We start from the raw sequence: 26665 nt of genomic DNA, 5'->3' as shown, positions 1-26665 counted from the left end.
AAGCTCGTAAAAACTTTATTAAAGTGAAAACTGATTTGTAGCGGAATTTCAAAAGCTGTCGTTGATTTATGAAGATTTATTCATCGAAATAACCCGCATCAAGTACGTTAAATCGGTTTACACGAGACATTGTACGAGTACAAAAATTAAAAACTTTATACCGCGTATTTTTTCTGACATTCTAGGCTAATAGTTGGCTTTAATGAAACAAGCGATTGATTTAGTGTAGAAATATATACAATACCTACACTTATGGTAGGTAACTTACAAACGTGTATTTGTCTATTTATATCGACACGAGAGCAATTTTCTTTTACCACCGCGCGATACTCGAGCTAAAATCAACCACCATAAATCCACCTCCACCATAATCAGTTTCTTATTCAATTAAAATATCGTCTATTTCAAGGTTGAACGGATCGTGATAAATTTGAATCCTTGATACGTATAAACGTGAAAAAATAATAAATTCGCAATTCCGCCGAAGCTATTTGTGGGTATTTTTAAAATCAATGTGAAACTCGAACGAAGCAATAATTTTCAAGCTCACAACAGTATATCCTGATGGTATAGAATTTTCATATCGATTTTAGCCTAAATAGCTGTAACAAATACATAACTCGACGTGTCAACAATTATTAATCTTCGAACGAATATCTGATATCTGCGCGTATTACGCGGGATTTTCTCAAATTTCATATTTTGATTAAATTTCTCTACATCTACACGAAACATTCGTAGAAATTTTATTCGAGTTGATTGGCGCGAAATCACGCATAGATCGAGAATTCCTTCGAGTAAATTTAATTAGCAAGGTCAGCTGCGACCTCGTTTGACGATTTATACCAACTTGGAAAATATTTTTGCGTATTATTTCTGAGAAAAAAAATGTACTGTCATATGTACCTACTCGTCCTTCATACACCTATACCTTTTTTTGGCTTGCAGTTTGCATATGTACCTGATAAATTTTTATGAGAACAAAATCAAGGGAATTATTCCAACGTACATACATTAAGCCTTATAGCATGTGGGCCATTCCACGTCAATTCGACCAAGAAGTGGGGGGGGGGGGATTTTTTGAAATTTTTTCTTTGAAAAGACCTTCCAAAGGAATGACCAATGGCGCAAATCGCAGCCCTCTAGCCCTTTTTTAAAGGCTGTTAGGGTGTGTCAAAATTTTCAGTGAACTTGAAATATCATCCATTTCAGCAGTGAATTACTCGATAACTGCGATACCTACCAAAATGGAAATTTATCCAATAGTTAGGGGTTTTGAAAGGCTTTTTGGTGATATCACAAAAATCAGTGTTGCCGCTTTTTTTCGTACGAAAAACTAGCTCGAAAAGTTTCAAAACGTAGTTTTCATAAGGTTCCGACTCTCAAAAATTTTGAAAAAAATGTATTATGGACAACTTTTCATGCTGAACAACATATTAAAAAATTGGGAAGGGGATGTGGTGGTTTGGGAGGTCTTTACTTTGAGGGAGACCTCCGCAAGACCAGCGTGCATATAGTAAGCCCAGGGAACCTAAAACTTGCCCGATATCCTTGCGAAAGATATCAAATTGCAGTGATGTTGAGACACCTCATAAATGATCATAAGACCGCTAAATGTTCGTAATGTTTTATTCACTTCTCTGGTATAACACACGCGAAGAATTATAATAAAACACACTACACATTATTGAATAAAATACACTTGTAGTATCGACTACAAGCGGAAGCTCTGAACTTGCTACCTTACGCTAGCACCAGTGAAAATATACCTAACGAGCTTTCAAAGCTCGAAGCTCGGAGTGGCGCATCTCGAACTACTTCGATAGAGTGCACTACTCGTAAGCAGTGCTGCCACTCCGACAGGAACACAACTTCCCTCTAGGTGGAAGCTGCGGGCGCATCCCCTACTGGTACATATGCCCCGCTTCCATTGAACAGCGTGGACATCGGAGATGCTGGATCATTGAAGCCAAAACTTGGCCAATCGGACAACGGACGGTAGGGCCCCTCTGCCCCGCTTCTATGAACCCGCAGCTTCCAAGATGTTGAATAGCTAGGTTCTTCGGCATCCATCCATGACTTCCACAAGTCGAATTTCCAATTTTGAAACATCTCTGCTGATCTTTCACGGCACTAGCGACTTAAATTTACCTTAGGTGCAAACAATTTGTCGTATAAGCATTAAAACAGGTTAAAACTTAGTCGCTCAGATGCTACAAAATTCACAAACACAAAATATTTACATAAAATAAAAAAAACAGAGAAATGTGCATAAAAAAAAACGTTGAGGTGCATGTCAACTGGTTCGACACGAGGCCAAAAATTTCGCAACTCGTACAAATGCTCCGCCAGTATGCTAACGGCTTGTTTACCAACACGGGATCGATGAACTCTTCTTCTGGAGCAATTAACAGGTACTTTTTGATTGATTACGCGTTCCATATCGCATTTGTAGATGTTAGCCTAATGGTGATATTCTTCTTTTCCAGCAGCAACTTTCCCGGATTCGATCGGCGTCGAAATAAATTCACTAGAACCGGACGGAGATGACTGTTTTTGACTCAGCTCAACACCAAGGTAAATTTCTAACTTCTCTGCTAAATTTTCCAAAATTCTCGTATGTTGTATGGTGCTAAGCTCTATTTATCTCCGTTCCAGATATTTCAACGATATTTTCTCAGTCACAGGCACGGACAGTGATTCTTCACCAGCCACAGCAACTATCTCAGCTTGGTGAGTTTTTGTTTTCTTTTTCTCCTTGGTCAAGTACCATTTGTGTATCTTGTCGCTACGGAAGTTCACCAGGTGACTCATTTTTTTCTTTTCTTTAGGTGATCCTCGAGCCGATGTTGCGTTTATTCGGCGAATTCGCCACCTTGTCAACAATAACACGTAGGGAGCTGTTTTTCTTCTTTTTCTTGCTTCGAAGGAGTTTGAAACGATGCCGCCATCGTAGAAATTGGATCCACTTGCCTGACTGAGTGAGTTGGCTTTCATCATTTCGAGATGCAGATGAGTTGTTTCTATTTTTCTTCACGTTAATTTTCTCATCATTTCTGTTACAGGCGAATGGCTGTCACATCTAGAAACACTAGGCGAGTCGCTTTTCTTTTTCTTATGTCACAGCTTCCGTCCGGGATGACTGAACTCTCAGCCTTCAGCATCCATATTGAACAGAGATGCCGGAACAATACTGCAGTGTCTGGAAAACTGCCAGGATTGCAGGTACGTTGAATTTACAACTAGTTTTTCATTTTTCTCGTACATATTAATGGAATTTTTCAACATCTCTTTTATCAGCGAACTGACACTACGAGAACTGGAAGTTTTTCCTGGAGCTGGAACTGGAATCCTTTTTCTCATCTCTGCTGAAGTAAGTACCTCGTTTTCTTATCTCTATTTTCGCGTACCACGTGATCTTGTTAGCTTTTTTTCCGTGTCGCGTTCGTTTTCTCTCGTGTTGTATTGCATTGATCCCGCGTTATCTTCACGGACAGCTAGTCGCTCGTTGCTATCCCCACACACAGCTGGGAACATTTGTCTATGTGCACTGACAGCTGGCCGTTTGCAAATTTTTCAAGTTCGAAAGTTGCGATTTCTCTTATCTTTCCGCAATTGAACGCTTTCTCGCGCCTCTCTCGACCTCCTATCGAACCTCAATTTTCTAAACTTCTCCATTTTAGAAAAATTTCTCGTTCGAAAATTCCCTAACGCACACTCACGCGAATTTTTGAACTTCTCTATTTGGAGTTAAACTCCAGTTAAGATGCCGGAAATCTGACTGGAAATCAAGCACAGAGAATGAGCGTTCCGCTGGAACCACTGTAGTAAACTCTCTTAATAATCGCGAATGTCTTGCCACCTCGCGAACGTATTCAGCAAACACCAGCCAAAAACGCAAACGAACTTCGACCGGCCACATTCTCTAACGTAATGACGATAAAAAGTTTGAAAGCTCGAACGTTTGTGAGCTTTTATCAGCCCGAAGTGGTGGGAACCGGTTACCACGTCCCTGATACCGTACACACTATCTAATATTACGCCTCTGTGTAGAAACTTGAAAAATTTTGCCTAATACTAGTTATCATAAAAGCACAACTTACGATTACATCAAGCGAGGTTTTTCCCAAATAAAACTTTCTATTGTTAAATCACTAAAAATAACTTAAACTTATGATAACGGTAATTTTCATCGCCGAGCTTTTGGATAACAGCATACTTTATTCATTATCTCTGTTGCACTTTTCAGCCTGTTTTAGCCTGTTCTTATCATATGCTTTGAAAGCTTGCACAAAGTATGCACGTTCATCCCATTCTAACATCTCTAGGTAGATGAAATTCACGGTCTTTTTTCGCTTCTTTTTGTTACGAGGATTATCATGGCCGTCTGGTGCATTCTTATCTCGCAAGTTCGAGCTTTCAGCGTTGGTAGGTACCTGCTTCGTTCTCGAACGCGTTTCATATCTCTCCCGCGCCGCTTCCCTCTTCTCTTTGTACTCCTCTTCGTCCGGAAACGTTTGTTTGAGACAATCTTCGAGCTTTTTCTCTAGGAGGGGGGGGAGCTTTTTTCGTAATCTCTTTTTTATCTGACGGAACTCTGCATCGTGTTTTGTAACATCTCTTTTAGGTCTCTCTGCTTCGCAATTTTGGCGGATTTTTTCCAGGGTTTTTTCAGGCTGCTTTCGCGAACCTCTTGGTAAATATTCCGGATCTCTGGGGTCATCGACCTCCTCCTCATCAGTATTTTCTTCTTCCATTTCAGCATTTTGACTTGTGGTTTTTTTCTTCGAAAAATCTCTGATTTTTTCCACCAAATCTCTGTTGTCGAATTTTGATCTCTGCTTTAGGTCATTTTTCAGCTCTTCCAACTGGCTTTTATTGAGGTATGACGTCATTTGGCGAGTGTTAACAATCTGCTCGTCGGTAGGGTCAGCTACATTTTTGACCATGTAACAATTGCTACCCACATGCTGTTCGACTGTATATGGACCATAGCGTTCTTGAAATAGCTTTTTTGAAAGTCCTTTTTCATATGATGACAGACGATGAGAAGTCAACATGACCAATTCACCATTTTCAAAAATGGTAGGGGGCCCATGTAATTTATTGAAAGCGACCTCATTATTTATTCTCTGCTGCATTCTTTTTTCGCGAATGAAATTCACTAAAGCCTGCTGCTGGGTCATATTTTCAATATTCTCATCAATCACTTCTTGAGTATAAACAGCCTTTCTGGCCAATTTGTCAGCTACGAAATTATTATGGTCGTATTTTCTCGCCCTTACGTGTCTCAACTCGAACTCCTTGAATTTTTTGGAGAGTTCAATGACCTGCTGGAACGCTGCTTTGTGATGAACTGGTTTTTTGTTGGTATTTTTCCAGTTATTTTCTACCCATCTCTTTGAATTGTGATTTACTGCAGTGACCAAGTAGTTGGAATCCGAAAATACTTTGAGCTTCTCTATCTGGTTTTTTAGGGCAATTTCCATCGCTTTTATCAATGCAATGATTTCTGCCAAATTATTCGAATTTTTGTATTCTGGGTGCACAACTCTTTCCGACACATTAAAGTCTCCACTAGGTGTCCAACTGATTCCGATACCCGCTATTGCTTCATCTGTACCATTTTGGGAGCAAGCTCCGTCTACAGCTACCCAGACAAATCCTTTCTTATCAACAATGAGCTTTTTTTGATCCATTTTGAGTTTTAGAGCTTCTTCTGACATTATCGATGGAACATTGTTGGCACGTTGCTCTTCTCGTAATTTGCTCAATTCAAATTTGGCATTTATTCCAATATTAGGTACTGGCAAATCTTGAGCCAAGTTATCAGGAATTCCCCAAACTTCATTTGGCTTCACTCCGAATTCGGTAGGTGTATTATTTATTTCATTTTCCACCTGTTTGGCATATTTATGCCAGCCATGGTGAGTGTAATCGAAGTCCTCTGCTGATTGGTTGATTTTTACTCTCAGCCTGTCGCCAATTATTCTCATTGTTCTTTCCACTAAGCTTGATTGTGGATTATACTTGGTGGTATGGCCAACTTTTACACCATAGGATTTGAGTAAATCATTCCAAGTATCACTAACAAATTGAGTACCATTATCAGTGATCACTTTGCGCACCTTGTGCCCCAGTTTCTTTATCTCTTCGAGTATCTCTTTCATCGCTTTTGAGACCTCTTCTTTAGTAGCCACAATCAGGGTTTTGAGCCAAACTTTGGCAGTGAATACACACTTTACGACTAGCATGTATTTTGGATCACTGGCCTTGTTAGCAATTTGTCCAATTAAGTCAGCTGATAGTACATCTGCTATGCCATAAGCTTCAATTTGAGCATACTCTAGCTTCTTTTTCTGCCCAAAGTTCTTATTATGTTTGCAATCGAGGCATTCGCTTGTGGCCAATTTGGCAGATTTTGGCACATTTGGCGAATAATACATGCGTCGAAATATCGAGTCAATTTTGGCAGCTCCCACATGACCATACTCTTCATGTAAGTACATTATGGTATCTTTATACAACTCATCAGGCATGCATGGCACTTTTGATCCATCTTCTCTGATTCGATGCAGTATTTTGACACCTTCTTCTTCTTCCAAAATGACATATTTTTTCTCGAGCTGTTTCTTCGCTTTTCTCTGCTTAGAAGTCATGTCAATCTCGTCTGCTTGAAGTCTCCGAATGACTTTTGACCAATTTTCATCTCTGTTTTGGTACAAGTCCAGCCTCTTAAGACAATCAATCAACTGCTCTTTAACCAAATCTTTGTAAACAACGCCAAGTGGCACCATATGAGTCCAATTCGTGCTGTATAGGGTCAGTTCGGGTGCCTGTCTATCCCACCATTTTCCAACTCTTTTTGGCAGGTCATAGACAAGATTGTGACAGTTAAAATGCGTTATCCACGCCGCTGCTTTGTGATGTATTTGAGCCAAGGTGTTAAATCGGTGCACCACTGACATTATGTCCTTTCTGACGTGCACAGTATATCCATGAAGCCACATTTCGAGTTTTTTTAATGCATTCGCGAGCGAGTACATCTCTTTCTCTATTATTGTGTACTTCTTTTGGTGCTCTTTAAATGTGTTGCTCACAAACAGCACAACGTGATCTACGCCATCCTTGTCCTTCTGGTATGCCACCGCATTCATGGCATCTTGGGTGAAACTTGTTTCTAAGTAGAAATCTGCACCATCAATGGGAGTGGCTAATTTGAATTCTTTACAATACTCAGTTTCCAACATCTCTAATGCATTTTGCTGCTCTTCACCCCACTTGAAGTTTTCTTTTCGAGTCACTTCATAAAGTGGCACTGCTAGCTGTTGATAATCTGCGATGAAGCGCTTGTAGAATCCAACAATTCCCAAAAATGCCATAACTTCTTTTTCATTTTTGAGTTTGAATTCGCCTTTCTTGTTGGTGTGCTTCTTTTTGAATTCATCAAGCTTTTGGAGCTTTTTATTTTGCTTCAAAATTGCCCCAGGCTGGAGTTGAAAACCAAGATGGTTGATGCTCTTTTTGAAAAACTTTGATTTTCTTGGATTGAGCCTAAGTCCATTTTCTCTGATTATTTTCAGTGTATCAACTAGTAATTCCATCATCTCTTCGAAAGTCATCGCCTTGAGTAGCACATCGTCTACGTACTTCGTTCTGCCTTTTTTTGTTTTCATAATGGTATTTATCATTTTCACAAATAATGCCGACGACACTTTTAATCCATATGGCACCCTTATAAACTGGTGGACTTCTCCATCCACTATGAAAGCACAATACTTCCTATATGCTTCATGTAGTACCATCTGCCAAAATCCTGCCACAAAATCTAGGCAACAATACATTTTGGCACGTCCATCTGTTGTTATAATTCTATCAAGCAATGGAGCTTCATTATAGTCATTTTCGAGTATAGGGTTCAATTCCATAGGATTCAAGCATAATCTCACCTCGCCATTTTTCTTGATGTTTGCTACTAGAGCATTGATGTAAGGTGAGGTTGAAGGTTCAACGATTTTCTTGGCTATCATCACTCTGAGAGCTTCTCTCACAAGTGGCATTTGTTTATTAGATGGAGTGTACTTCGGACCATGGAATCTTTTGATATTCTTGGGATCCTTGAATCTCAATTTCATCGGCGGTCCTGTCCATTTTCCAGGATACTTGCTGAACACACAGGCAAATTCTTTGAGTATATCAAATGCTTTTTTAGCCTGTTTCTTCGTAATGGTTTCTTCATTTACAGCTTGCTCCAAATCCGATCTCAGTGTTTCCAAAAATATCTCTGGACCATCGTCCACATCTTCTGGCTCCATTTCCTGGTACTTATCAGCAGTGTTGGCTTTTTTCGAGATGCGATCAATTTGCTCAACATTCTTTTTCTTTACTCTGATTCGCCTGAGTGTGATTTTTTCTCTGTACTCCTGCTCTGACATAAATTTCAACGTCTCTGTTTTCTCCTCTCCTGGAGGGCAGCAGGTAGCTTGTTGGTTTTCCACGTCAGGTTTTATTCCGAGCACTTTCATGGTTTTTGTGCCAATGATGAATATCTGATTACATCCCTTCAATATGTAAAATGGGATTTTGAGCTCACAATCTCCAAATTTGAGTTTTGGCACAATCACATATCTGTATGTCTCTACCTTTGAGTCATCAGCCAAACAGCACACAATAGGTTTTTTCAGCATGATATACTGAACGCTATCATAGTGATCTCTGAGCAGGATGTTCGCAGTTTCTTCTGATATGACATTAGGGGTTGCCCCGGTATCGAGCTGCGCTGGATAGGTGGTGCCATCCATCGTAAGTGGCACTACACACGTGTCAAATTTGTCTTTTTCTCTGAGGATTTGCTCTCTAACTCGAGCCTCAATTTCCTCTCTGCGCAGCGGTGGTTTAGGTGTAAGAGGTTGCTGGATTGAATTCATTGAAGTTCCTGCTGTCGGTTGTGCACTCTGAGTTATGTTTTGAGGCACATGTGTAGTATTTTGGGACATAGGTGTTGCCCCATTCACATGATTGACTGTTATTTTTAACTTCTCTGATGCCCCAGCGGATTTAGCAGGTGTTTGCAACGTCTCTGATAAGTTTCGTTCCTCCTCCTGAGGGGAGGGGATTCCTATCTTGTTGAGTAGCTTATGGAGCACTTGAGGTTTCATGAACTTTTTTAACTTCTCTATTTTCTTTACAGCATCAGCGACTTCCTTTTCGATGTTTTTAGGAATGTCTGAGTTTTTGTTTTCGATCAGAGTTTTCTTCTTTATTACTTCATATTGCAAGCCATCTTCCTCAGTTATAACTTCTCTACTCTCTTCAGTCTGAGTGCCATGTTGCTCAGTGCTATTCTCAGGAGGTTTCTTCTGATGCCAATCATAATTGTACATTTTATCCATCTCTTGGAACAACTCTGTTTTGCGTGCAAATCTTGGATAATATCTGCCATTTTTTCTGCTTAAATGGAATTTATGCATCACTGGCATCATGTTGTAATCTTTATCAACTCGAAATTGACGCTTAGACTGATCTTGTGAGTCTCTTTTCAAGTCCAAAAATAAGGCAGCAGGAGACCACCAAAATGACACAACATCATCTTCCAGTGACTCTAGCGCTCTTCTGTATGCAAAGTACTTGTCCATTGATACTGGATTACCTGCAGAAGTTTTTGGCTTTACCAGTGGAAACAGCAAAATAATTTTCTCGAATCCTTTCTGCTTCAAATTCTCCATAATCTGCTTTGCATATTTTTTCACAACACTCGAAGCCATGTCTGAGTAGTTCAGTTCATATTGAGCCAGTGATAAAATGGCTTTTTTTTTCGTAAAGGTGGCTGCTCTGATGGCTGTTTTCAGATCGCTGATGTTGATCTGTTCTTTGAGATAAGGCTGAGTGATTTCAGGCCTTCGTCGTGGTATTATATTTGCTAAAAATACTGCGAGTGAATCTCCAATGAGTTCAAACTCTTCTTGTGGTAGCTCATGGAATTGCTCCACTTGTGCTAATTTGCACGCGTCAGCTACTCGTTTCCCGACGGCAATCCTGCTGAATCAATTGATCCCTCAGGTGAGGTGGGGGGGGGGATTGTTGCTCCTCTGAGCTTTCATTCTCTGATGGTGTTTCTTCCTTATTTATCTGATTAACACCATGTGTCTTTTCCTTCGGTTTTTTATACTTAGACTCATCTTTTCTGTCTTTTTGGTAGGTTTTGGTAGTCTCTGATTTGGGCTGACTTTTGTTTTTATCGTAACTAGGCTTTTTATACTTGTCAGTTGTGCGCTCACTTTTGTTTTCATTGGTGTTATTCCGCATTGTGTATGAGTTGGAGCGCCTATCAGTGCCGCCAAAACTGGATCGACGATTCTCTGATCTTTGTTGCACATTTCGAGCCTGAGTAGCAGGCCTTTCTGGCTCAGGTGGTCTCTGAGCAAACTCTTCAACGCGAGTCATTCCATTCAGTCTTTTCTCGAAAATGTTGATATCTTGCAATTCAATCTCAGTGAAACGAGGTCTGAGACTGGGTGTCATTTTATAGTATATCAACATAATAATATCCTCGAATGGTGAGTTCGTAGTTTTGAGTACTTTTAGCCATATCATCAATTCTGAACATTGTGTGGTCGAGGATGTTTTACACACTGGCATATTTCTGAAGTGATTTCTAGCCTCATTTTGTCTCTGGGGACCCCAAGCACAATCGATGAAATCTTTTCTCAATTGATAATAATCAGTATTATTTTCTTGCAAATCTTTCCAAGGTGCCATATGAATCAGCTTATCATCAATTAGGACCATTAGGGCATCGCAATACTGACTTTGGGATACTTGATATGGCTGCATACGTCTTTCAAATCGGTGCAAAAAGTTGTAAACTTGGTACTTATTCTCTTCCGAGTACCTTACCCCAAATTCACGCAATCTGTCTGGTCTTATGTTGAAATTTGAATTTCCAAACCTGATTCTATAATTCAATCTGCGTTCTAGGGGGTTATTTTGCTGTTCACGTTCTGCCTGCATCCATCTAGGATCAATCTGTACTTCTTGATCATCGTCGTTTCCGTTTCGATCATTCGCTCGATCATCGCGTCGATCATTTCGTCGATCATCCCGGTTGTCACGATTATGGTTATTGTTGTTGCTACTGCCGTTGAAGCTGTTACGATTGTTGTTGTTATAATCGCTGCTTTGGTCGCTATTTCGATCATCTCTGTTATCTCGATCATTTCTGTTATCTCGTCGATCATTGTAACTATCACGTCGATCACGGCTGCCTCGATCGCTGTTTCTATTATCTCTGTTCTCTCGATCGTTGTTTCGATAATCTCTGCTATCTCGATCATTTCGATGGTCTCGATCATTGTTTCTATCGTCTCTGTTTGATCGTGATTCTCTTGAAGATGATCTAGCGCGATTAGGCCTGTTATCTATTGTACGATAGCCATTGTTACTGCTACCGTTGTTGCCACATCTCTCATTACTGCGGCTGTCGTTATCAGTGTTGCCCCTGTAGGGGGCGGGGGACCCTGATCGATCTCTAGATCCTCTCCTTCCTCGGAAAAGATCTGCGCCTTTGCCTGGATTTACGCTGCTGCGACTGGCAGTGTTATCGGCATTGATACTGTTTACGTTGTGCACAACTGTGGGCACAACAGGGGGCTGGTAGGGTGGTTCTTCTGGATCATGAAGCTCCGCTATGAAACCGTCAACGTGATCTTTCCATGATAAATACTCTGCTCTTTCGATCTGCATATTTTCTTGATCTTCCAAGTACTGCATTTGGATCTGATGCATCAGGTTACTCATGTACATATTTCTCTCTTTCATTTTATTCATAATGAGCACGTGAGAGGTGAGTACATGGTCAGTAGTTTGCTTGTAGGCTCTGAAGGTTGTTCTCATCTCTGATCTTTGATCATTGATCTTTTTCTCATGATCTTTTTTGAGATCTGATTTCATTCTGGCCATTTGAGCACGTAACTCGAGATATAGGTGACCTATATCGTCTCTGGTTTTTGAAATCGCCTTTTCAGAGTCAACTACTCGATTGCTAATGGTGTCTTCATTTTTATCGTGATTATCAGACGCAGCATAGGCCCATTTTCGAAAAATTAACTCGTCCTGAGACAATGGCGCTGGATATTGCTCATCAGGCTTTTTCTCAATTTTCAAATCAATTTTCTTCTCAAAATTCACAGGATCAAAACTGCAAATTTGGGCCATTTTGGATTCAGCAATATTTTTTAAACATCTCTCTGATCGGTTCATTTCATCTTCGAGTTCATATTCCAGTTCATTTTGGTTTATCGATGCATCAGGATTTTCGAATCCTGACAGTAGTGCACTGCTCCCAGCTACAGCTTCATCAGCACCATTCGCATCTATTTCGTCTAAGTCAGTTTTTAGAAAATCCAAATCACCATCCTCGAGTGCTTCCTGATATTCCTGGGAATCGATCTGAACTTCAGCACTTCGCCATTCCCTTCTCTGATCTAAAATATTCTCGTGCAAGCTGCGCAATAATTTTCGATCTCTAATTTTGGTTGGCTTCGATTTAGGCGTTTTTTGAATTCCTAATTGTTCACGGCGTCGAAAATCAGCATCTTTCGCAGCATTTCTGGTCGAACGTCTCAGCTGCTTTTTACCGTTATTCTGATTTTCATTTAAACATCTCTGATTTTCATTTAAACATCTCTGATTTACGCCGTCACTGTCATATTCTCTGATTTCAATATATATATATATATATATATATATATATATATATATATATATATATATATATAAGCCTTATAGCATGTGGGCCATTCCACGTCAATTCGACCAAGAAGTGGGGGGGGGGGATTTTTTGAAATTTTTTCTTTGAAAAGACCTTCCAAAGGAATGACCAATGGCGCAAATCGCAGCCCTCTAGCCCTTTTTTAAAGGCTGTTAGGGTGTGTCAAAATTTTCAGTGAACTTGAAATATCATCCATTTCAGCAGTGAATTACTCGATAACTGCGATACCTACCAAAATGGAAATTTATCCAATAGTTAGGGGTTTTGAAAGGCTTTTTGGTGATATCACAAAAATCAGTGTTGCCGCTTTTTTTCGTACGAAAAACTAGCTCGAAAAGTTTCAAAACGTAGTTTTCATGAGGTTCCGACTCTCAAAAATTTTGAAAAAAATGTATTATGGACAACTTTTCATGCTGAACAACATATTAAAAAATTGGGAAGGGGATGTGGTGGTTTGGGAGGTCTTTACTTTGAGGGAGACCTCCGCAAGACCAGCGTGCATATAGTAAGCCCAGGGAACCTAAAACTTGCCCGATATCCTTGCGAAAGATATCAAATTGCAGTGATGTTGAGACACCTCATAAATGATCATAAGACCGCTAAATGTTCGTAATGTTTTATTCACTTCTCTGGTATAACACACGCGAAGAATTATAATAAAACACACTACACATTATTGAATAAAATACACTTGTAGTATCGACTACAAGCGGAAGCTCTGAACTTGCTACCTTACGCTAGCACCAGTGAAAATATACCTAATGAGCTTTCAAAGCTCGAAGCTCGGAGTGGCGCATCTCGAACTACTTCGATAGAGTGCACTACTCGTAAGCAGTGCTGCCACTCCGACAGGAACACAACTTCCCTCTAGGTGGAAGCTGCGGGCGCATCCCCTACCGGTACAGGGAGTCTTTCATATAAAGTCGATTTAAAAAAATTGAAAGTTGGCGAAAAAATACAATTTTTTGATTTGAAACATGAAAATTGTTTTGATAGGCGAAGTTGACCCATTTGACCCCTATTTTTACGCATCCGTTGAGAAAGTTGAATAAACCCTTTCATTCGATGAAATGAACTCATCACAAAAAAATAAAAATTAGAAAAATTCAATTTTCAATTCCAAACATCAAAAAACGTTTAAAATTCAGTTGTCTTATTTTGATAAATGAATACCTAAATTTAAACTTTTTTCAATGTTTGGAATTGAAAATTTTGAATTTTTTTGTGATGAGTTCACCTAATGAAAATGGCTTTCGAGACCATAAGAATGAGTAGTTTCAAAAATGGGCAAAAAATGGTAGGTACCTACCAAAGTAATTAATGAAGACTAAGCGGCTGGAATTATTAGTTCTTCAGCCGCGCATCGCATACGAAGTTATCAAAAATAGAAAAATGTAAGTAAGAAAACTCTAATTTTTCCAGGAATTAAAAATTTAAAAAGCATGGAATGAAAACTGCGCCATTTTTCTAGATCGATTTTTTTCATCAAACAAAATTACCAATAAATAATAATGACATCTGAAGAGGACAAACATTTGAGTTATAGTAATCATCAACTTTGAATGAATAAACTAATCACGATATCGTTATCAAGAACATCCTAATGATCATTTTTCATTAAGTATTCACGATAGAAGCATTTTCCATCGAGTTTTAGGATCAAATTGGTAATAGTTTTTAAAAGCATCGATGAACACCTTATTTCAATTTTTTCATCCAGCTAAGTATTTTTTAGTCATTTACTCGTAGGTCAAGGATAAAATGAAATTATATTAAACAGAAAAGAACCGAAGTTGTGGAAAATAAAAGTTCTAGTCGTCTTGGAGCAATTTGTTGTTCTGTAAAAGACCTTTTCATCAAGAGATCAGCGAAAGACTACAAATTTTGTTTGTCTAATTTGATTAATCTCAAGCTTGACTTGACCATCATATTTTGGGCCCAGTTTGTGCTAACGAAAGAATCTTTACTCACAAACCCGACAACTTTAATCATCGAGCTGAAATTAAGATTACCGAAAAATTATGTTACTCAAACCTCAGAAGGAAATTTTGAGCTGCCAAGTTGATTTTTCAATTTCTGTCCACATTTTAAAATTGGAGGAACAAAAATTTGTAAATCGAATTTCGTAAAGATGTAGTCGTACCTCCCCCCCCCCTCCTCAAACTTACAAATCGGCATAAATCACTATCAAACCGATCTGAGGCGTTGAGCAAACATTGAGATCGATTAATTCCCAAATCTAAGACGACAAATTGAAGTTTTTTTCTCTGAATACAAGATGAAAATCGTATGTGTTATAGGTATTTTGAAGAATTCCAAAACCACCTAATACGATTCACTCTTTTCAGGAACTGATTCAGTATTTTCGTGTCTCTTAGGTGAATAAAAATTGACGCTCTCCCTCCCCCTAGAAAAAAAACGTTATTCAGGTTTTTCATTTTCAGAATGCATCACAATAAATTTTGGAAAAAAATTGCAAACATTTTTCATTTTTGTTCCAAATTTCCTTCGTGTTTCTGAGGGAAGGGAGCGGGTAATGAAAAAAACTGTTCAAAATAAATTTTAAGAAGGTACGATACCTAGAGTACAGTAATTCTAACTCAATAACATCATTAAATCTGATTTTTCATCATTGCTTTCTCTTTTTCGAATTTCGTTGAATATAAGAAATCGTATTAAATAGAACAGCACAATTTTTTAATAGATACCTAGATTTACCAGAAACGAGAAATTCATTTTGAAAATTTTATTTCGATGATTTTACCCATTCGGTTCTGAAATGACTGTACCCAGTGGTAAAGTCAAGGGCAAGCCTGAGATGAGCCAGTCTCCTTAACAAAAATGCCTCTTGACCATTTTTTCAAAAATCATTTTCAATTTTTTTACTAAAGAAGAAAAATGTAGGCATATCTATCTAAACGTTTTCTACATTATTATGAAAGAGAAGCAATTAATTATCACTCTTGAATGTTTCTGGTGCCTACTTTACTCATATCAGCTATGTATCATCCCTCGTTCGCCTGTCTTCAGCAACTCGATTCACTAATGTTTACTTTTTTAAGTGTTTCAAAAAGTTTTGAGTTGTGATAAAGAACCATCTCGATGCTTTTCTGAAACTTTTCTCTTTTTTTTCATTTTGGATATTTTTGGAAATTCCAGTTTGACTCATATCACGAATAATACCGAAATTTGATCCAATCGAGAAACTGATGATTCAATTTACCTACACTTTACTTTCAACGTACCAAAGTAAATGAGGGTAGGTTTGAGGCACCATGGTCCTGGTGTACTTGTGACTCCTTCCACGCGTAGGAATAATTTTCCTGAATCTGTTTCTATCGATACCAGTCCAAATCCATTCTAAATCCATACCATATCTATAGGTATTCTTCTCCAACAATCCACAAAAGAAAAAAAAAGAAAAAAATGTTACTGAATTTTAACAAACAGAAATGGATTTCGGAAAATTGTGCCAAGGGGAATTTAAGTAGAGATTGTCGCGAATACAGTTTAGTTGTCACCAAGGATGTTTTTAGATGCAAATATTCATATTTTCATTTTTAATTTTTTTTTAAAATAAATAAATGAATATTGCTTTAAATTTGAGCTTGATAATTGTCACCCTGTGAAATCTTCCACCCGAGACAGCTGCCTATACTATGCCAGCACATAAATACGTTACTGTCTGCCTTAATCGAATCGCAATGTCGAACTTATGACAAGCATCGTGTCGGAGAAAATCAACTTTCGCTGGAAACTTCAAATCGGCTCGAAAGTAGCCAAACCTAGCAATAAGCTTTTTCTTTAATTTTCTTCAAGAATTTTTAAGAAATCGAGAAATCAACTTGAGCAGCTCAAAATTTCATTTTGAAGTGCGAGTGACACGTTCTTTCAGTGAGCCAAGTATTGATTTTCAGGAAAAACCAAGGGCCTTTTGAAATAATAAATACAAACGAAAAACAGGTAGTCGAGCATAAAATTTCTCATTTTGTGGAACAAGATTAAGTTGGTACGTTTTTTAGGCGTTAGGCATGAGATATACATAATTTTAGTAAAAATTGGAAAGTCCAATTTAGTGGACTTTTTTTTTACACTCGCTTCTCGAATGGCGCACCTTTTATACCCAGAATACACATAAATTAAAATATGTTTGCTTGTTTTTTCTTTTTGTTATTTTATCAATATACGATTAGTCGATTATATTTTACTAAAATTCCAATTAGTAGACCCCATTCATATAAACTTCACAGACCCCAATATAACCAGATGGCAGTTTTTAGCAGTCAAGAAGTTTACACCGAGAGTTCATATTTCTAAAATATTTTATTACTCATTGAAATTCTACTAAGTATTTTACTGCATTCCAATCAAAAATCATAACGATTAAATTACTATACGCGATGATGGGTAATTATTTCAATTTTCCGAAAGTAACGAGACTACATCCCGTCGCTACAGACCCGAAGTACAAACCAGACGTGTAGAATTTCACGTGCATTTGATAAATACCAGCATCGGTTCAGTTGAAAAAGCAGGTGTGGTCGCTAGCGGAAATTTTCTCCAGCATAGCATCATTGATTCGAACCACGAGACGAGAAAAATTATAAACAGCGAACAAACAGAGCTAGGAAATAACTGGATGCAGCCGCTATGATGGTTTTTCGTACACCTAGCGTAAAAATAAATAAAGAAATATGGTCGCGGAATAATTCGATAACATTGTGTACCAATTAATAACAGTGTAGTGATTCGAGAGCAATACAACAAGCTAAATGAGGAATCTGAAAGTGGTGTGGGATGGAGTCGAGTGAAGAATACGAAGAAGAGAAAAAATTGAAGGACGAAATTGGGGTGGATCTAATTCTTCGTTTTGAAAATAAAATGATTTTTTTTTCTAATATCCGCGCCGCTGAAACGCTATAGCAAAAGATTTAAATGACCTACCTGCTGTTCCCCTATCTGACCTAGTCAGAGGATCCCTTCTACGACTACCTTCTCTTATACTTCCCTCTTCGTTTTACCCGGCAACTGCCGACCGTTTTCGCGAGTGTATTTCCCGGCTCCCAACCGTCTATCCTTCTCGTAGTCCGTATGTCTTCCGTTTACGTTTGTATATGTAGTATTCCCTGTAAATTACTCAAGCTTGCGCATTTCTCGCCGTAGTAAAAACTACCCGAAACGTGCAGTCTGAGGGTTTTCTGGGTTTTGGACGGGGTCGGGCGCGGGGTCGAGGATATCCGAACATGCGACCCGTTTTGTTTTTCGTAGCCGAGTGTGTACAAATCGTCCAGCTTCTGTCGAGGTTAGCTGTAAAAATCACCCGCGATCGAACCGTGTAACAGGTATTAATTTTCTTCAAAAAATTTGCTTCTTCACTCGTCGAATTTATTCTTCGAACTAACACGGTAAGTAATGTATTTCAAAAACAACCAGAAAATAATTCGCGATATTACTTTACGTATTTCGTTGTGTCGTTCGGTCGTATACGGTCTAAAAAAAGTAGCAGCAATAAAACAGAAACGTGATCGAAGTGGTAATTGGGTTTTCCTCATTTTTGTTTTACTAAGTACATAATGGAATAAGTGTTCGAATTCGCAAACTAAGCGTGATTTCCTTTTTTTTTCTCACTCTTTCGCCGATGCAATCAATAATAATTACGTTACCGTATAATAAAGGTCCAATACCTTTTTTTTTGTTGTTGTGGTGTTTTTGCATGATCTTCCATAATAGGTAGAGGTACACCTAAAGCTTTTCGAATATTTCACAGCTGATAGCACGCGTTAACTTCAACGTTGAACCTGTGTCGAGCATTCTACCTTACACCTATGCTAATAAACTTTACGTTACGATAAAATCAAGTAGTTAACACGCTTTTTTTCTTTCCTTTCACCTCCTTTCTCTGTGTGTTATTTCACCATTGTTAAATAGAACTTCGCATGAGGTCCTATTCACACCAACTGCGAGCACCAACCGAGTTTAAAAACTCCATTTGTTTGTTTATGAACTGTAAGTAGGTAGGTACATCGCATCGCTCAAGTGAACTTTTCATAACTACGAATAGAATATACACTTGGAATTACATACCTACAAACTAAATCATATTCAACTTATTTCAGTGCAGGTATTCGTCAAAATACACACCCATTTCACTCAATTCTAGGTCCGTTTATTCAGTTATTCGTTAGAACTCATTATCGCAACACTTTTAGGATATTTTTTTAAAGCCAACGCAGGTTTAAAATTCCTCCATTTTCATGCGATTTGTGTCCTAACAAATTGTGACTTTGAAGTCAGGAATTTGAGAGCAAATCTAGCAAAGTTACGAATTTTTGTACAAAAACATCAGAAAGCTGACATTCAATTCCTTTTTACTGTAAAACGAAAGTCTTTTTGATAAATTTATTGATTATTTTGAAGTTGATTTCTAATCAAGGAATTGTCAGAAGTGATCATCAGCGATTAACAAATAAATTAGAAATTTAAGGGGCAAAATTAAGTAGGTACCAAAAATTGTATTAATCAATTTGCTTGTGATGAACAGAACAGGTTTTGAGACATGATAGTCAATCTGCAAAATTGGAAGAGTCACGTGCACAACAATTTCAACAGTGATGCCTCAAATTTTCAACGATGCCATCTCCAGGTCAGCTGCACCTTCAAAAATAGCAAGTTCGCAAAAGAATAACATTTATTTTTCATTATAAAAAATATTTGTTCTATTACCTACAAAATTTTGGAAAATGCAACTTTTTTACTTTTAATTTCGAGATTAGATTGTTTATAAGTTGAATAAGCCTTATTGTAGACGCTATTGGAAACCAAAACTGATGTTAATTTCAACATTTTATCGAAAAAATGACATAAAGTCACATAGAATGACGTACCAACTCAAAAAAAATAGAACGCCGAACACTGAAATATGACATTTTGTCCAATTTTTCAACCATCATTGCATTTTTCTCAATTATTTCTGTAAATTGAATGTGCTTCTTGAAAAAAATAATTGCATTTGATTGGTAGGGAATTTTACACCCTACAATAATTTAGCCTCTGTTGAATTTTTTCAAAAAGAGCTAAATCACATGGTCGTCATTTCATATTAATTCAATTTCAACTAAGTTTTTGTAAGGGGCCCAGGGTATCTCGATTTTTGCCAAATTTATATGAGATCATGTTGTATACTACCGACTAAAAGCCACTTTCAGTTTCTCTCGTACTCTTTTAAGGTACACGAGGGAGGCACAGTCCAACTTTGAGAGCATAGAGAGAAAATTCAAAATTTTTTCAAAAAATGTTTGAAAGTTGAAAGTTGACCTTTTTATAAAAGGCTCAGCTTTCAACACGATAAAAAGGCGATATTGAGGTCACATTAAAAAATATTTTTAAAAGCATCACATTGGTATATCTTATTAGAAGCAACCATCGATGATAGGCATCATTCTGGGATTGCGTGGAACGTGAGGGGGGAGGGGGTATAAATGATTTTCAAATTTCGGGCAAAATTTTAAAAATAAGGAGATAGGTCGTGCGATATATCGTTTATTTTGAACTTGGCGACGCCAAGTTCGAATATAAACTTATTTTTGAGATAAAACTCATCCTATTTGCCCCTATCAGCACCCTAAATTGTTATAAAAATCCAAGAAATGAAAAGCAATCTAGTGACGTATTGTTTCTGATGCTTTATATAACATGACGCAGACTTCGAATATCAACTTATTTTAGGGAGAAATCCCCCCAAACGTTTTCAGGAACTCCTTCGATGGATTCTTAAATTTTGACAGATGTCAAAAAAATTCAAAAAATTGTGTTATAATATACTCAGTTTTTAGACACGACTTTCTTTTCTCCTTCCGTAAGCATGTAGTTTTGAAAAAAAGACTAAATATTTCTGTTTTATGCTTTTTTTCAGTTTTTCACACCATAAGACTTGATACAAATAATTCTACTTCAACTAGTACCTATATTGATACATAAATGAATGATGATTCAATCATGAGAAAGTTGTACTTAGTAATGTATAATTAGGTAAATTACCCAATATTGAAGTTGACCTATTATTTTGAGAATTTCAAGGGTTAGGGAGGAGTCGAGGTCAGTTGACCCATTCAATTGGCCTTAACTCTGGGACCATTTCTTTCGTTCTGCAAAAAATTCTCATTCTACCATAAATTTTACATGTTCCAAATGAAAAAAAAACAAACTTATTCCCTTCTATAGCAAAAGTACGAGAGCTGCGTTCATTTCTTCAGGTAACTTTGCACTAAAAAAAACCTATACCTACAACACATGAATTCAACCCGCGATTTCCATTTTATAAGCTAAATAAATCTACAAACATTTTTTCGAAAAACTTTTATCTTCACCTGAAATTAGCTTAGGCATCATGAACCGAATACAGTAAATTTAAATTATAGACCTCTCGGTGAACTTTTCAAGTAACAAAATGAATATATTATGCTAGAGTGGAACAAATGAAAGCTCATATTTCACCCGAACGTTAGGTACACGTCGTGGGAGTAATCATCTTTAAAAATTCTCTTTCAACGAGTTCAACTTGGCCTAAATATGCTTATCTTTAATATACTTATGATGAAACGCCATACTTGCCAAATCCGATATTAGCACCATTATTTTTATACCTACAAAATTTCTATCGTTGGAAATTTTAAAACACGACGATGGAGAGCATTAGGGATTAGCTTTAGCGGGATGAGTAAATCTAACACATATATCGTGGCATTGTTTCTATACTCATTTCAATCAGTTTTAACTCAATATTAGCTTAGGAGATCTGAAAAGTAATTATTGGTTGAAGTAATTTTAGAAAATTCTTACCCATTTAATGGAATTTTTTTTGACAACATACTATATTGGATCTAGTTTCAGGATTTCACGTGCTCGTATAAAAATACACTAATTGAAAGTTGCACGCACTTGTGGATGAAAAAAGTAAAGAGAGTTGAAAATTTCACGCAGGAAGGTGAATGAAAATTCAACAACGCTCGGGAAATGCTAATTAATTTATCGTTAAATAATTGTTAAAATATAGATACAATTTAAAAAAATAGGTAATACCTACTCGTAAATTTATTCTGAAGCATAAATTAATAGCAAAGAAATTAATTTCAAAATTATCCTAGTATACATTTTTTTTAAAGAAGCACGAAAATCATTCGATATTCCTTTTGCTTTCTTTTTACCCTAAAAACAGTCCACGCTATTTTTCAACAACACGAAAAAAAAATATTAAAACACCAAAAACATACCTACCCTAGGTTCAGTCGTTCAGGGCCATAAGGCTGTCGTTAAATCGATATTTCACAACAAACGATAGTAAAATGTCTAAAAAATATACTATCGTTAATATCGTAGTAGTAGTTGTTGTTTTTTCAAGCCCAGTAACCTCATCAAATCATTTTTAACGATAAACGTTCAACGCGGCAGTAAAGTCGTATTGATGAGAAGGAAAAAAGAAAGATACTTTCAAACTTGTAGGTATTATTTATCTTTTGTTATTTCATCTATAAAAATATCGTGAAAAATGAAAAATTAAAACAACCTGTAGGCACAGTCCTTTTACGTTTCTTTCTTATTAATTTATTGCTTTTATTATCGGGTATTCTTTTCTATAAAAATCAAAAATTATGGCATTTTTCGTTTCAATCAGATATACCAAAATTGAAACATCTCGTAACAAATGAATGTAGAAGGCCTAGACACGTAAACGGCGCGTATATCAATAAAATAATAAAAGCAACAATCTTCCGATAACATTCTGAATAAGTATACAGAATTATGGTTCTGCTGGTTTTTTCCTTTAGCCTAAAAATGAATCTGTTTAGAGAAATTTTCAATATGTTTGAATGGACTTGAAATTTCAGTGATGGATGAAATTCAATAGGTAAAAGGATTCACATGACTTTCAGCTTTTTCTTGTTTTTTGTTGTGTAATGAAAGCTGCCACTTATTCGAGCAATTTTTGAAAATTTCAAGATCCAATAACCAAAATTTTAATTATTTGCCTTTAAGTAATTCAAAAGTTTCTCCCATTACCACCATCATTGAGTAAACGTATACACGCCCTTCTATTACGCATATAAAGCTGTACAAAAATGAAAAATTCCTCCAAACATTAATTTTTAAAAAATTAAAATTTTCAACGATCAAAAAGTAACTGCCTTTTTCAAGGTTATAATTTTGAAAAATTCATCACTTCACCAAAACTTCTATAATGGGTAGAAACCCTAAAATACCTAGGTAATGAAATGATGAAAAATTCATTACTTATACTTACCTACATACTTTTGCATAGTTTATCCATACCTATCTCAGAGAAGTCAACATTATAGAGTCGTTCGATAGAAAAAATAAAAAAAGTATAGAAATAATTGATGACAGGTCGAATGTTTGATTATTCAAAAGCTGGCGTTAATCATGATATTGACTAGGTACATACTTACACCAAAAATAAAAGCTGGAATAATGGACTCGCAACATCAGAACAAAAGTTAATAAAATTGATGAAAATTTTATTGAATCCACAGACACTCATATTCATATTTGGAAATAAGGTCATGATTCTATTCAACCTTATGCAATAAAAGTATTATACTCTTTTATAAATTCACAATACCTATTGAAAAATGAAAGCATATAGGTATCTAGCTTCTAAAGAAAATCTCAGCTTACCAAATGAAAAATCGAGGGTCTATCAAGGGTCTGAATTTTTCAAAATAGTTCAAAAATTGCGTAATTTGTTGGAAATATTGGACGATTAGTCATCCATTTTCCTAGAAATTCACAATCATTTAACGGCACATTTTAAATCACAGCCTCAATCTTAACAAAATAGTGATTTTTTTTTAGTCCTCGAAATCTTGAAGTTTTTAATTAAGCACTAAGCAGCTACATAAAAATTTTCTTTCCAGGCCACATTCAGATTCTACCAAAGCGTTTTGAGAGCCACTTCCAACATGAGACGTAAAAAGTAACTTTTTCAAATCTTTTCCAAAAAAAAAAAAACCTTAATAAATATCTCAAAATGTACGATGGGGCATGGACACACATTTAAAAAATTGTCCAAACTTTCCAGAAAAAAGCTCTAAAGCTTTCAAGTGGATGATATGAGCATCTAAAATTCTATAAATCAATCTTTTTTCTGAGTCATATTTCAACTAATAGGTAATGCGCTTTGAGGGTTATTTCAAAATACAAGAGAAGTGCATTTCTTTAGATCAAATTTTTTCAAATAAAAAAGGTCCCTAAAATCTCAAAATAGATGCCTATGGGTAAACTAAAACTCAGTGAATATTTTAACTACATACCAACGCATTTCGAGGAACGAGGATCACTTTTATAGAACGAGTGATAAGACAAATTTTTTTAAAAAATGCCATATGGATAAGGAAGAACGAATTTGTCCCTGAAACCTTTTGGAAAGGTGGGTACCATTGCAAAAACTTCTCAAGGAGTGTTTCAGATTCCTCCGCTTCTTTGCTTCCTTGATTTTTGAGTTAATTTGCAAAATGAAAACGAACACTTTTTCTCAGCCTCACTAATTGCTCTCCATGATTATCTATTTGGTTCAGAACAGCACGGGAATTTTACACATCTTTGAGCATAAATACCAGAGACACTTCAAAAAAAAATTATACTCCAACTTTCCACACTCCCCCCCTCAAAATAACGATGTTCCAGCTTTCTGCTGAGTCTGGCTTTCTCTTTTTAATTCATACTATTTTGAAGTGAAGCTAGCACTTAACAAATATTGGTATTGTTTTAGTCTAACTCGAAGCTTCAAAACTAGAAAATGACTAAAAATTTTGTGCTACATCCTACCAATTCTGTGCATGAGCTTGAGTCTCTCCCCGAATGCTTTTGCTCACTGCTTTGAGGTAGAGTATAATACATACCTATATTGACAATTTGACATTTGTGATGTTTTCAATAATGAATCAAACTCTCTGAGCACAATATGAAGACTAAATTTTTGAGGAGGGGCTTAAAATTTTAAAATGAAATCAAGGGCGTGGGTTTGGCATGGGTGAAGAGTTGCAGTTTGATTTTGATATATTCATATGGAATGGTTGGATGGTTATTCACTCAGCAATTAGCATTAGTCTGAAGTCTTATTTTCACATACTGTGCTTTCATGTAGTGTTACAACAAGGTAATTGAAATTTCGATCATATCAAGTAATATTTTTTTTTGCGATGAAATAAATTTTTGAAGTATTTTTTTGCTGTAATTTTGAGTGAGTTTTTTTCGGTTATTTTGAATGAGTTTTTTACATGTAGTGCTTTTAATTGGATTTTTGGTTGTATTTTTAAATGGATTTTTTTTCCACAGTGAATTTGAATTAATTTTTTCGTTTCGGTTATTTTGATTGAACATGTTTTTTAGTGTTTTTAATTGGATTTTTTGGTTGCATTTTTAAATGGATTTTTCTTCACAGTGAATTTTAATTAATTTTTTCGCGATTTAGTATTTTGAATAAGTTTTTTTTTGACGTGATTTAGAATTGGTATATTTTTTGGGAGTGATCTACACATAGGATAATGCTTTTGGGAGGCAATTCAAAAATATTATTTTTAATTCAATAATCAGTAAAGAATTTTTCTGAGGCAATTTTAAATGTAAATTTTTTCATTTCAAGAATGCACTTTTTTGTGTTGAGTGTTTTTTTTTTTATTTCAGATGATTTTTTTTGTAAAATTTGAATGCAATTTTTGTGCTAATTTTTGAATTAACTCTTTCATGGTGCTTTTGGATACATTTTTTGGGTGGGAACAGAGACCTAGGATAAAGCGTTGGTCGGCAATCTATAAATAATTTTAGTTCCAATTATCAGTAAAAAAAATTTGCGTGGTGATTTGGAAATTTTTATGTTTTATTGTTGGGAGTGAAGTGAGGGAATGTTTGATTGTTTGTGTACTAATTTCAAGGAAGTTTTTATGGTGGGATTTGAAATTATTTTAAATGGATTTTTTAGTGGTTTTTGATTTTTTTTTTGCACATAATTTTGGATTATTTTTTTTTTGATAAATTAATTTCAACAATTAAAATCTTAAAAACAAACAGTAGTTACGCACACGCTTGTAGCTCCTATAGTTTCTTTTTCCACTCCATCCTTGACACCAAAAAATCTATGTAGTTTTATTTTGATGAATTATTTGTAAATAAATTCGCTTTCTAAAGACACGCGAATAACTGCTTCATATTAAGTTAGCATAAGGATGAGTAAGATACATCTTACGCATAGATTTACACGTTTTCACACTTTACTCAAAATTGCCAATGTTTTTTATTCTTGCTAAAAAAAAATTGTCATTTTTTTATCATAGCAGCTCTACGCTTGGATTATTATTTCCTTAATTTTACTAAGTTTCACTTTGCATTCACAATTTTGCGGGAAAATATTTCCTGTCAGGTTATACGACGCGACCATCCGGGGAAAACAAGACGTAATTTCTATCGTCAAAATAATAATGCGGCCGCCGCCGTCGTCGTCGTACTTGTACCTTTGCACAATACGAATCGCATTCCAATGTGGGATTCGTTTATCGATGCTAAGCTATCAATAACCCCGAAAGTTGATGATTTTTTCATCTCGAGTCTAACCGAAGTGGAAAGTTTCTGTTTGTAATTCAGCAAGCGTAGATATACGTATAGTACACGAACACTAAAAGAGAGAGAGATTTTTATAAGTGAACTTTGGCCGGGGAAAATATTGAATCACAGGGCCATTGAATTTCGCGAAGAAGAATGTTAGTGACATTTTATCGTATCCTATACGAATGTAATCTCGTTGATTTCCATAACGTGAGTTTATGTATTATGCTTATACAGGAATTTTAGGTTAAATATTTCGGCTGGTTACCCATATTCATAGCA

At 36.3% G+C, this 26665-nt stretch overlaps 1 protein-coding gene and 2 long non-coding RNA genes across 4 annotated transcripts in view; 2 read left to right on the top strand and 1 right to left on the bottom strand.

Annotated features, from left to right (window-relative positions):
* Positions 1–26665, bottom strand: part of LOC135840559 (uncharacterized) — a 120440-nt gene that overhangs the window by 42080 nt on the left and 51695 nt on the right. The gene's annotated exons all lie outside the window — the stretch shown is intronic.
* On the top strand, positions 2459–3225 carry LOC135841365 (uncharacterized). The gene is made up of 4 exons (XR_010557904.1): positions 2459–2577; positions 2659–2733; positions 2832–2981; positions 3066–3225. It is a non-coding gene; the product is annotated as an uncharacterized LOC135841365 (long non-coding RNA).
* LOC135840556 (neuropeptide SIFamide receptor-like) overlaps positions 17949–26665 on the top strand; it is a 92612-nt gene continuing 83895 nt past the window's right edge. The window contains exon 1 of one of the 2 annotated variants that reach the window (XM_065357161.1): positions 17949–18174. The gene's annotated coding sequence lies outside the window, so the exon portion shown is untranslated. The other variant, XM_065357162.1, reaches the window with a different exon arrangement.

This window comes from Planococcus citri, chromosome 3 (assembly GCF_950023065.1).
Source record: "Planococcus citri chromosome 3, ihPlaCitr1.1, whole genome shotgun sequence".
Taxonomy (NCBI): domain Eukaryota; kingdom Metazoa; phylum Arthropoda; class Insecta; order Hemiptera; family Pseudococcidae; genus Planococcus; species Planococcus citri.
This window is presented reverse-complemented; position numbering and strand designations above follow the sequence as displayed.